Genomic DNA, 9855 nt, shown 5'->3' with positions numbered 1-9855 from the left:
TGAATCCAGGCCCCAGGGTTAGTTAATTCTACCTCCAGTGTTTTCTAATTGAATCCAGGCCCCAGGGTTAGTTAATTCTACCTCCAGTGTTTTCTAATTGAATCCAGGCCCCAGGGTTAGTTAATTCTACCTCCAGTGTTTTCTAATTGAATCCAGGCCCCAGGGTTAGATAATTCTACCTCCAGTGTTTTCTAATTGAATCCAGGCCCCAGGGTTAGTTAATTCTACCTCCAGTGTTTTCTAATTGAATCCAGGCCCCAGGGTTAGTTAATTCTACCTCCAGTGTTTTCTAATTGAATCCAGGCCCCAGGGTTAGTTAATTCTACCTCCAGTGTTTTCTAATTGAATCCAGGCCCCAGGGTTAGTTAATTCTACCTCCAGTGTTTTCTAATTGAATCCAGGCCCCAGGGTTAGTTAATTCTACCTCCAGTGTTTTCTAATTGAATCCAGGCCCCAGGGTTAGTTAATTCTACCTCCAGTGTTTTCTAATTGAATCGAGACCCCAGGGTTAGTTAATTCTACCTCCAGTGTTTTCTAATTGAATTCAGGCCCCAGGGTTTGTTAATTCTACCTCCAGTGTTTTCTAATTGAATCCAGGCCCCAGGGTTAGTTAATTCTACCTCCAGTGTTTTCTAATTGAATCCAGGCCCCAGGGTTAGTTAATTCTACCTCCAGTGTTTTCTAATTGAATCCAGGCCCCAGGGTTAGTTAATTCTACCTCCAGTGTTTTCTAATTGAATTCAGGCCCTAGGGTTAGTTAATTCTACCTCCAGTGTTTTCTAATTGAATCCAGGCCCCAGGGTTAGTTAATTCTACCTCCAGTGTTTTCTAATTGAATCCAGGCCCCAGGGTTAGATAATTCTACCTCCAGTGTTTTCTAATTGAATCCAGGCCCCAGGGTTAGTTAAATTCTACCTCCAGTGTTTTCTAATTGAATCCAGGCCCCAGGGTTAGTTAATTCTACCTCCAGTGTTTTCTAATTGAATCCAGGCCCCAGGGTTAGTTAATTCTACCTCCAGTGTTTTCTAATTGAATCCAGGCCCCAGGGTTAGATAATTCTACCTCCAGTGTTTTCTAATTGAATCCAGGCCCCAGGGTTAGTTAATTCTACCTCCAGTGTTTTCTAATTGAATCCAGGACCCAGGGTTAGATAATTCTACCTCCAGTGTTTTCTAATTGAATCCAGGCCCCAGGGTTAGTTAATTCTACCTCCAGTGTTTTCTAATTGAATCCAGGCCCCAGGGTTAGTTAATTCTACCTCCAGTGTTTTCTAATTGAATCCAGGCCCCAGGGTTAGATAATTCTCCCTCCAGTGTTTTCTAATTGAATCCAGGCCCCAGGGTTAGATAATTCTACCTCCAGTGTTTTCTAATTGAATCCAGGCCCCAGGGTTAGTTAATTCTACCTCCAGTGTTTTCTAATTGAATCCAGGCCCCAGGGTTAGTTAATTCTACCTCCAGTGTTTTCTAATTGAATCCAGGCCCCAGGGTTAGTTAATTCTACCTCCAGTGTTTTCTAATTGAATCCAGGCCCCAGGGTTAGATAATTCTACCTCCAGTGTTTTCTAATTGAATCCAGGCCCCAGGGTTAGTTAATTCTACCTCCAGTGTTTTCTAATTGAATCGAGACCCCAGGGTTAGTTAATTCTACCTCCAGTGTTTTCTAATTGAATCCAGGCCCCAGGGTTAGATAATTCTACCTCCAGTGTTTTCTAATTGAATCCAGGCCCCAGGGTTAGATAATTCTACCTCCAGTGTTTTCTAATTGAATCCAGGCCCCAGGGTTAGAGAAGTCTACCTCCAGTGTTTTCTAATTGAATCCAGGCCCCAGGGTTAGTTAATTCTACCTCCAGTGTTTTCTAATTGAATTCAGGCCCCAGGGTTAGATAATTCTACCTCCAGTGTTTTCTAATTGAATTCAGGCCCCAGGGTTAGATAATTCTACCTCCAGTGTTTTCTAATTGAATCCAGGCCCCAGGGTTAGTTAATTCTACCTCCAGTGTTTTCTAATTGAATCCAGGCCCCAGGGTTAGTTAATTCTACCTCCAGTGTTTTCTAATTGAATCCAGGCCCCAGGGTTAGATAATTCTACCTCCAGTGTTTTCTAATTGAATCCAGGCCCCAGGGTTAGTTAATTCTACCTCCAGTGTTTTCTAATTGAATCCAGGCCCCAGGGTTAGTTAATTCTACCTCCAGTGTTTTCTAATTGAATCCAGGCCCCAGGGTTAGTTAATTCTACCTCCAGTGTTTTCTAATTGAATCCAGGCCCCAGGGTTAGATAATTCTACCTCCAGTGTTTTCTAATTGAATCCAGGCCCCAGGGTTAGATAATTCTACCTCCAGTGTTTTCTAATTGAATCCAGGCCCCAGGGTTAGTTAATTCTACCTCCAGTGTTTTCTAATTGAATCCAGGCCCCAGGGTTAGTTAATTCTACCTCCAGTGTTTTCTAATTGAATCCAGGCCCCAGGGTTAGATAATTCTACCTCCAGTGTTTTCTAATTGAATTCAGGCCCCAGGGTTAGATAATTCTACCTCCAGTGTTTTCTAATTGAATCCAGGCCCCAGGGTTAGATAATTCTACCTCCAGTGTTTTCTAATTGAATTCAGGCCCCAGGGTTAGATAATTCTACCTCCAGTGTTTTCTAATTGAATCCAGGCCCCAGGGTTGTTAATTCTACCTCCAGTGTTTTCTAATTGAATCCAGGCCCCAGGGTTTGTTAATTCTACCTCCAGTGTTTTCTAATTGAATCCAGGCCCCAGGGTTTGTTAATTCTGCCTCCAGTGTTTTCTAATTGAATCCAGGCCCCAGGGTTAGTTAATTCTACCTCCAGTGTTTTCTAATTGAATCCAGGCCCCAGGGTTAGTTAATTCTACCTCCAGTGTTTTCTAATTGAATCCAGGCCCCAGGGTTTGTTAATTCTGCCTCCAGTGTTTTCTAATTGAATCCAGGCCCCAGGGTTTGTTAATTCTACCTCCAGTGTTTTCTAATTGAATCCAGGCCCCAGGGTTAGTTAATTCTACCTCCAGTGTTTTCTAATTGAATCCAGGCCCCAGGGTTTGTTAATTCTACCTCCAGTGTTTTCTAATTGAATCCAGGCCCCAGGGTTTGTTAATTCTGCCTCCAGTGTTTTCTAATTGAATCCAGGCCCCAGGGTTTGTTAATTCTACCTCCAGTGTTTTCTAATTGAATCCAGGCCCCAGGGTTTGTTAATTCTACCTCCAGTGTTTTCTAATTGAATCCAGGCCCCAGGGTTTGTTAATTCTACCTCCAGTGTTTTCTAATTGAATCCAGGCCCCAGGGTTAGATAATTCTACCTCCAGTGTTTTCTAATTGAATCCAGGCCCCAGGGTTAGTTAATTCTACCTCCAGTGTTTTCTAATTGAATCCAGGCCCCAGGGTTAGTTAATTCTACCTCCAGTGTTTTCTAATTGAATCCAGGCCCCAGGGTTTGTTAATTCTGCCTCCAGTGTTTTCTAATTGAATCCAGGCCCCAGGGTTTGTTAATTCTACCTCCAGTGTTTTCTAATTGAATCCAGGCCCCAGGGTTAGATAATTCTACCTCCAGTGTTTTCTAATTGAATCCAGGCCCCAGGGTTAGTTAATTCTACCTCCAGTGTTTTCTAATTGAATTCAGGCCCCAGGGTTAGATAATTCTACCTCCAGTGTTTTCTAATTGAATTCAGGCCCCAGGGTTAGTTAATTCTACCTCCAGTGTTTTCTAATTGAATCCAGGCTTTTTCCATGTTTTTCACAACAGGGTTAGATAATCTAGACATAACCTCCAGTGTTTTCTGAATTGAAACCAGGCCCCAGGGTTGCTGATATTTGTCCTGTTTCAGATGCAGGTGTGTAACCTGTACAGGTGTGGTTGAAATCCATGTGTTTGTTTATCCCACGGAGACAGGTTTTAAAAGGACCAGGGATCTAGTAGCATATTCAACTGTTTCTCTGTTTCACTCTTGAACAGAACAAAGAGGTCACCATTGAGGAGTTTCTGGAGTCTTGTCAAAAGGTTTTGTCCTGTGTGTCAGGGTTTGATGTCTGGTGTGTGTCTGTACAGTGTGTGGTGTGTCTCTGTGAGTGTGTCTGTTTGTCTGCATTTGTCTGTGTGAGTACCTGTGTGTGTGTTGTGTGTCTCTGTGAGTGTCAGGTGTCCAGGGTGTCTGTGTGAGTACCTGTCATGTGTCAACTGTTGTCTGTCTGTCTGTCTGTGTCTGTGTGAAAATGGACAGTGTGTCTGTGTCTGTCTGCGTGTGTCTGTGTGAGTACCTGTTTGTGTGTGTGTCTCTGTGAGTGTGTCTGTGTCTGTCTGTGTGTCTGTGTCAAAAGGTTTGTGTGTGTGTCTGTGAGTGTGTCTGTCTGTCTGTGTCGGTGTGTGTGTCTCTGTGAGTGTGTCTGTGTCTGTCTGCGTGTGTCTGTGTGAGTACCTGTTCCAGTGTTGTGTGTGTGTGTCTGTCTGTCTGCGTGTGTCTGTGTGAGTGTTTGTGTGTGTGTCTCTGTGAGTGTGTCTGTGTCTGTCTGCGTGTGTCTGTGTGAGTACCTGTTTGTGTGTGTTGTGTCTGTGTGTGTGTGTGTCTGTCTGTCTGTGTGTCGGTGTGTGTGTCTCTGTGAGTGTGTCTGTGTCTGTCTGCGTGTGTGTGTGTGTGTGTGTGTCTGTCTGTGTGTCGGTGTGTGTGTGTGTCTCTGTGAGTGTGTCTGTGTCTGTCTGCGTGTGTCTGTGTGAGTACCTGTTTGTGTGTGTGTGTGTGTGTCTCTGTGAGTGTGTCTGTGTCTGTCTGCGTGTGTCTGTGTGAGTACCTGTTTGTGTGTGTGTCTGTGTGTCTGTCTGTCTGTGTGTCTGTGTGTCTGTGTGTGTCTGTGTGTGTCTGTCTGTGTGTCGGTGTGTGTGTGTGTCTCTGTGAGTGTGTCTGTGTCTGTGTGAGTACCTGTTTGTGTGTGTGTGTGTGTGTCTCTGTGAGTGTGTCTGTGTCTGTCTGCGTGTGTCTGTGTGAGTACCTGTTTGTGTGTGTGTGTCTGTGTGTCTGTCTGTCTGTCTGTGTGTCTGTGTGTCTGTGTGTGTGTGTGTGTCTGTGTGTGTCTGTCTGTCTGTCTGTGTCGGTGTGTGTGTGAGTGTGTCTGTGTCTGTCTCGTGTGTCTGTGTGAGTACCTGTTTGTGTGTGTGTGTGTGTGTGTCTCTGTGAGTGTGTCTGTGTCTGTCTGCGTGTGTCTGTGTGAGTACCTGTTTGTGTGTGTGTGTCTCTGTGAGTGTGTCTGTGTCTGTCTGCGTGTGTCTGTGTGAGTACCTGTGTGTGTGTCTGTGTCTGTCTGTCTGTCTGTGTGTCTGTGTGTGTGTGTGTGTGTCTGTCTGTGTCTGTCTGTCTGTCTGTCTGTCTGTGTGTGTCTGTGTGAGTACCTGTTTGTGTGTGTGCGTGTGTCTGTGTGAGTACCTGTTTGTGTGTGTCTCTGTGAGTGTGTCTGTGTCTGTCTGCGTGTGTCTGTGTGAGTACCTGTTTGTGTGTGTCTCTGTGAGTGTGTCTGTGTCTGTCTGCGTGTGTCTGTGTGAGTACCTGTTTGTGTGTGTCTCTGTGAGTGTGTCTGTGTCTGTCTGCGTGTGTCTGTGTGAGTACCTGTTTGTGTGTGTCTCTGTGAGTGTGTCTGTGTCTGTCTGCGTGTGTCTGTGTGAGTACCTGTTGTGTGTGTGTCTCTGTGAGTGTGTCTGTGTCTGTCTGCGTGTGTCTGTGTGAGTACCTGTTTGTGTGTGTGTGTGTGTGTCTCTGTGAGTGTGTCTGTGTGTGTCTGTGTGAGTACCTGTGTGTGTGTCTGTGTGAGTACCTGTCTGTGTGTGTCTGTGTCTGTCTGCGTGTGTCTGTGTGAGTACCTGTTGTGTGTGTCTGTGTGTGTGTGTGTCTCTGTGAGTGTGTCTGTGTGAGTCTGTTTGTGTGTGTCTGTGTGTCTGTCTGTGTGTGTCTGTGTGAGTACCTGTTGTGTGTGTCTGTGTCTGTACCTGTGTGTGTCTGTGTGTGTCTGTGTGTGTCTGTCTGTGTGTGTCTGTGTGAGTACCTGTCTGCGTGTGTCTGTGTGAGTACCTGTTTGTGTGTGTGTGTCTCTGTGAGTGTGTCTGTGTCTGTCTGTGTGTGTCTGTGTGAGTACCTGTTTGTGTGTGTCTGTGTGAGTACCTGTTTGTGTGTGTGTGTGTGTTCAATTTCAGCATGATTCTATAGGATATGATTATTTATGACGTGATTTAATCATATTTAAAATGTCACAATGTGAAGTTTATTTCCACAAATGTGTGTTTTTTCATCAGAAATGATTGCTTGAAGTACATCCACAGGTTCACCTCCAATTGACTCAAATGATGTAAATTAGCCAATCAGAAGCTTCTAAAGCCATGACATCATTTTCTGGAATTTTCCAAGCTGTTTAAAGGCTCAGTCATTTAGTGTATGTAAACTTCTGACCCACTGGAATTGTGATACAGTGAATTATAAGTGAAATAATCTGTCTGTAAACAATTGTTGGAAAAATGGCTTGTGTCATCCACGAAGTAGATGTCCTAACCGACTTGCCAAAACTATAGTTTGTTAACAAGAGATTTGTGGAGTGGTTGAAAAACGAGTTTCAATGACTCCAACATAAGTGTATTTACACTTCCGACTTCAACTGTTTATCTTTTAGTCTCTCTGAAATCAAATAATCTAGTGATAGATTAAACATATACATGACTGTCATTGAACAACCCCATGACATGATGACATGATGAGATGTGGAAAACCACACCAATCTCTTTCAGAAGAAACAATAAAGCTCATTTACTAACATTGGATCTTCAACTTGTTATTTATTTAAGAACCTGTTACTGCTTCTGTACTGTTTAAACCTTTTCTCCAACTGCTTCTTACCCGTTGTGCTTTTTGTCCCTTCCTGCCTCCTGTCCAGGATGAGAACATCATGCAGTCCATGCATCTGTTTGACAACGTCATTTAGTGACACTTCCTGTGGGTGTGGCCTAAAGGACAGGGTGCCCATATTTAGCCTCACAGCCTCCACCCCTAGCTCCCCTCTATCCACAAACACAGACTCATTAGGGATGTCGGGGGTAAACGGTACCCCTCCATGGATCTCCACTCTCCTCCTACCTGGGAAGGTCAGACAACTGTTAGGTGTGCAATAGGTACACCTCCATGGGTCTCCACTCTCTCATCCACCTCTAGCCCATCTCTATCCCCCAAAAGAGACACCCCTACCTGGAAAGGTCAGACAACAGTTAGGGGCTCAACGCCACGCCATGTTGGAGACCATATCACTCATTCTATATGACATCACATTCTCACTATGCAATAATGTTATTGATTCTCTAATTACTAGTTTGACAAAATGGTGGACTGTTATTCTTCTAAGGGCAAAAGGCTTTAAATGAAACAATAATCTCACTGCTTGGTCTGAACTTGTTAACTGTGAGATGTATTATTATCAATCATCGACATTGTTCCATTTCTCAATGTTCTGGGAGGGAATCCCCTGGCTGACGGAATTACCCACAACCCTCCAATCATCCATATTGTGTCCTATTTACCTCATTTTCAACAGAAATATGGTCTGTGTCTGTTTAGGTTTTTTTGTGTGTGACTTCTGGTTAAGCGCTTCCGGCTAATAGTTGGGGGCTAGCTAGCTAACTAACTCAGTATCGCTTCTCACAACTTTCCAAACATGGGGTTGCCACGGTAACTGTCAGAAACAGAAACTGTTCATGGAGCAGGAGTGTTTTGACCACCAAACTTTTTTGAGGAGCGAGTGCAGTTGTGAGGCTCCTTTTGATTTGCACCCACCTCCTAAGGACGAGGAGTCTCTTTGGCTTTGGCTCAAAGCATTGCAAAGATGCTGTGAAGAAGTCAATGGAACTCAATCAAAACAATTAAATTACCATGGAAACGCATTGGGGAAAGATGCCATGGGGGAAAGATCCCTCATTGCCCCCCAGCAAAATGAACCTACATTTAGGTGTGTTATTATTTACAGTATAGAGTATGTGTACTATGTTGTGGTAAAAATCAGAGTTTAATGCTTGTATGGATGTCAACCACAGGAGGTTGGTGGCACCTGAATTGGGGAGGACGGGCTCATAGTAATGGCTGAAGCGAAATCGTTGGAATGGTATCAAATGCATCAAACACATGCGACTGATGCCATTCCATTTGCTCCGTTCCAGCCTTTATTATGAGCCGTCCTCCCCTCAGCAGCCTCCTGTGATGTCAACCCCAATGTTCAGGTCATCGTCACCAGCCACCGACATTAGTTAAAAACTACTTTGACTACGCCACTGATTTCTGTATGCTAGCTATGCTACCAGCTTATATGAAGGTGAGTTAGCATTTATCAGTCACTCCTTCTAAACCTGAAAAGGTACAACTCCTAAATGATGCAGCAAAAACAGCCAAATAAATTCAAATCAGACTTTAGTAACCACATTGTGGGCCTGTTTAGAATGCATCAATCATGACGGATTGATGAATATACACTTTGTTATGTCAAATATGTTGAATGTCTTCTTATGTCCCCCACGGTCTGCGTTCCATTGACCTCTTTACAGCATCTGTAGTGTCTGCATGATGTGTGTTTTAAAAACGACAAGAAGTAATATTTAATGTGGTTGTGTGTGTACTGTATGAGCTGGAGATTACTCCTTCTGAAAGTGTCTGTGTATATTTTTGTACAGACATGATGTTGATGATGTCTGTACAAACCCAAATAGAAGTGAATAAACCACTGTTGCTATGCAAACAAATGTAAATGTTTTATTTGTAGTGTTGGAATATGCTAAACTTCGAACATTGAGATATGAAATAAATGATAGAGAAGAAGCCTTGGACAGGAAGAGTGAAAGAGACTCTGGGTTGTGTGTCAGAAGTTAAGGGTTCTCTGTGGGAAGACACATGGCTGTGGAATGTGTTGGGTGCAAGGGAGAAGAGCAACGGTTGAGATAGGGGAGACAAATGGACGTCTGTGGACTATGGGAAGGAGGGATTGAGATAGGGGAGACAGATGGACGTCTGTGGACTAGGGGAAGGGGTTGAGATAGGGGAGACAGATGGACGTCTGTGGACTAGGGGAAGGAGGGGTTGAGATAGGGGAGACAGATGGACGTCTGTGGACTAGAGAGAAGGAGGGATTGAGATAGGGGAGACAGATGGACATCTGTGGACTAGGGGAAGGAGGGGTTGAGATAGGGGAGACAGATGGACGTCTGTGGACTATGGGAAGGAGGGGTTGAGATCTGTGGACTATGGGAAGGAGGGGTTGAGATAGGGGAGACAGATGGACATCTGTGGACTAGGGGAAGGAGGGGTTGAGATCTGTGGACTAGGGGAAGGAGGGGTTGAGATCTGTGGACTAGGGGAAGGAGGGGTTGAGATCTGTGGACTAGGGGAAGGAGGGGTTGAGATCTGTGGACTAGGGGAAGGAGGGGTTGAGATCTGTGGACTAGGGGAAGGAGGGGTTGAGATCTGTGGACTAGGGGTAGGAGGGGTTGAGATAGGGGAGACAGATGGACATCTGTGGACTAGGGGAAGGAGGGGTTGAGATAGGGGAGACAGATGGACATCTGTGGACTAGGGGAAGGAGGGGTTGAGATCTGTGGACTAGGGGAAGGAGGGGTTGAGATAGGGGAGACAGACGGACGTCTGTGGACTAGAGAAAGGAGGGGTTGAGATAGGGGAGACAGACGGACGTCTGTGGACTAGAGAAAGGAGGGGTTGAGATAGGGGAGACAGATGGACATCTGTGGACTAGGGGAAGGAGGGGTTGAGGTCAGGAGGTGAGGTCAGTTCCCCTTAATAAGGGAGTAATCAGGGTTTAGTATCTGGTTACCTTCTTCC

General features: G+C 44.8%; 1 long non-coding RNA gene across 22 annotated transcripts; it reads right to left on the bottom strand.

Moving 5' to 3' along the window:
• Window positions 1-235: 235 nt before the first annotated feature.
• LOC127932431 (uncharacterized) lies at window positions 236-3762 on the bottom strand. Of its 22 annotated transcripts, none has more exons than XR_008145264.1 (8): window positions 3414-3756; window positions 3071-3168; window positions 2875-2972; window positions 2679-2776; window positions 2582-2630; window positions 2484-2532; window positions 1602-1944; window positions 236-620 (listed from the first exon to the last, which is right to left on the bottom strand). It is a non-coding gene; the product is annotated as an uncharacterized LOC127932431 (long non-coding RNA). The 22 variants fall into 22 exon arrangements; XR_008145277.1 differs by lacking the exon at window positions 2875-2972 and having other exon boundaries at window positions 3022-3168; window positions 3414-3560; window positions 3610-3756; XR_008145266.1 differs by lacking the exon at window positions 2875-2972 and having other exon boundaries at window positions 3022-3217.
• Window positions 3763-9855: the final 6093 nt, after the last annotated feature.

This window comes from Oncorhynchus keta, chromosome 10 (assembly GCF_023373465.1).
Source record: "Oncorhynchus keta strain PuntledgeMale-10-30-2019 chromosome 10, Oket_V2, whole genome shotgun sequence".
Lineage (NCBI taxonomy): Eukaryota > Metazoa > Chordata > Actinopteri > Salmoniformes > Salmonidae > Oncorhynchus > Oncorhynchus keta.
Note: the sequence above shows the minus strand (reverse complement) of the source record. Positions and strands in the feature narration are given on the sequence as shown.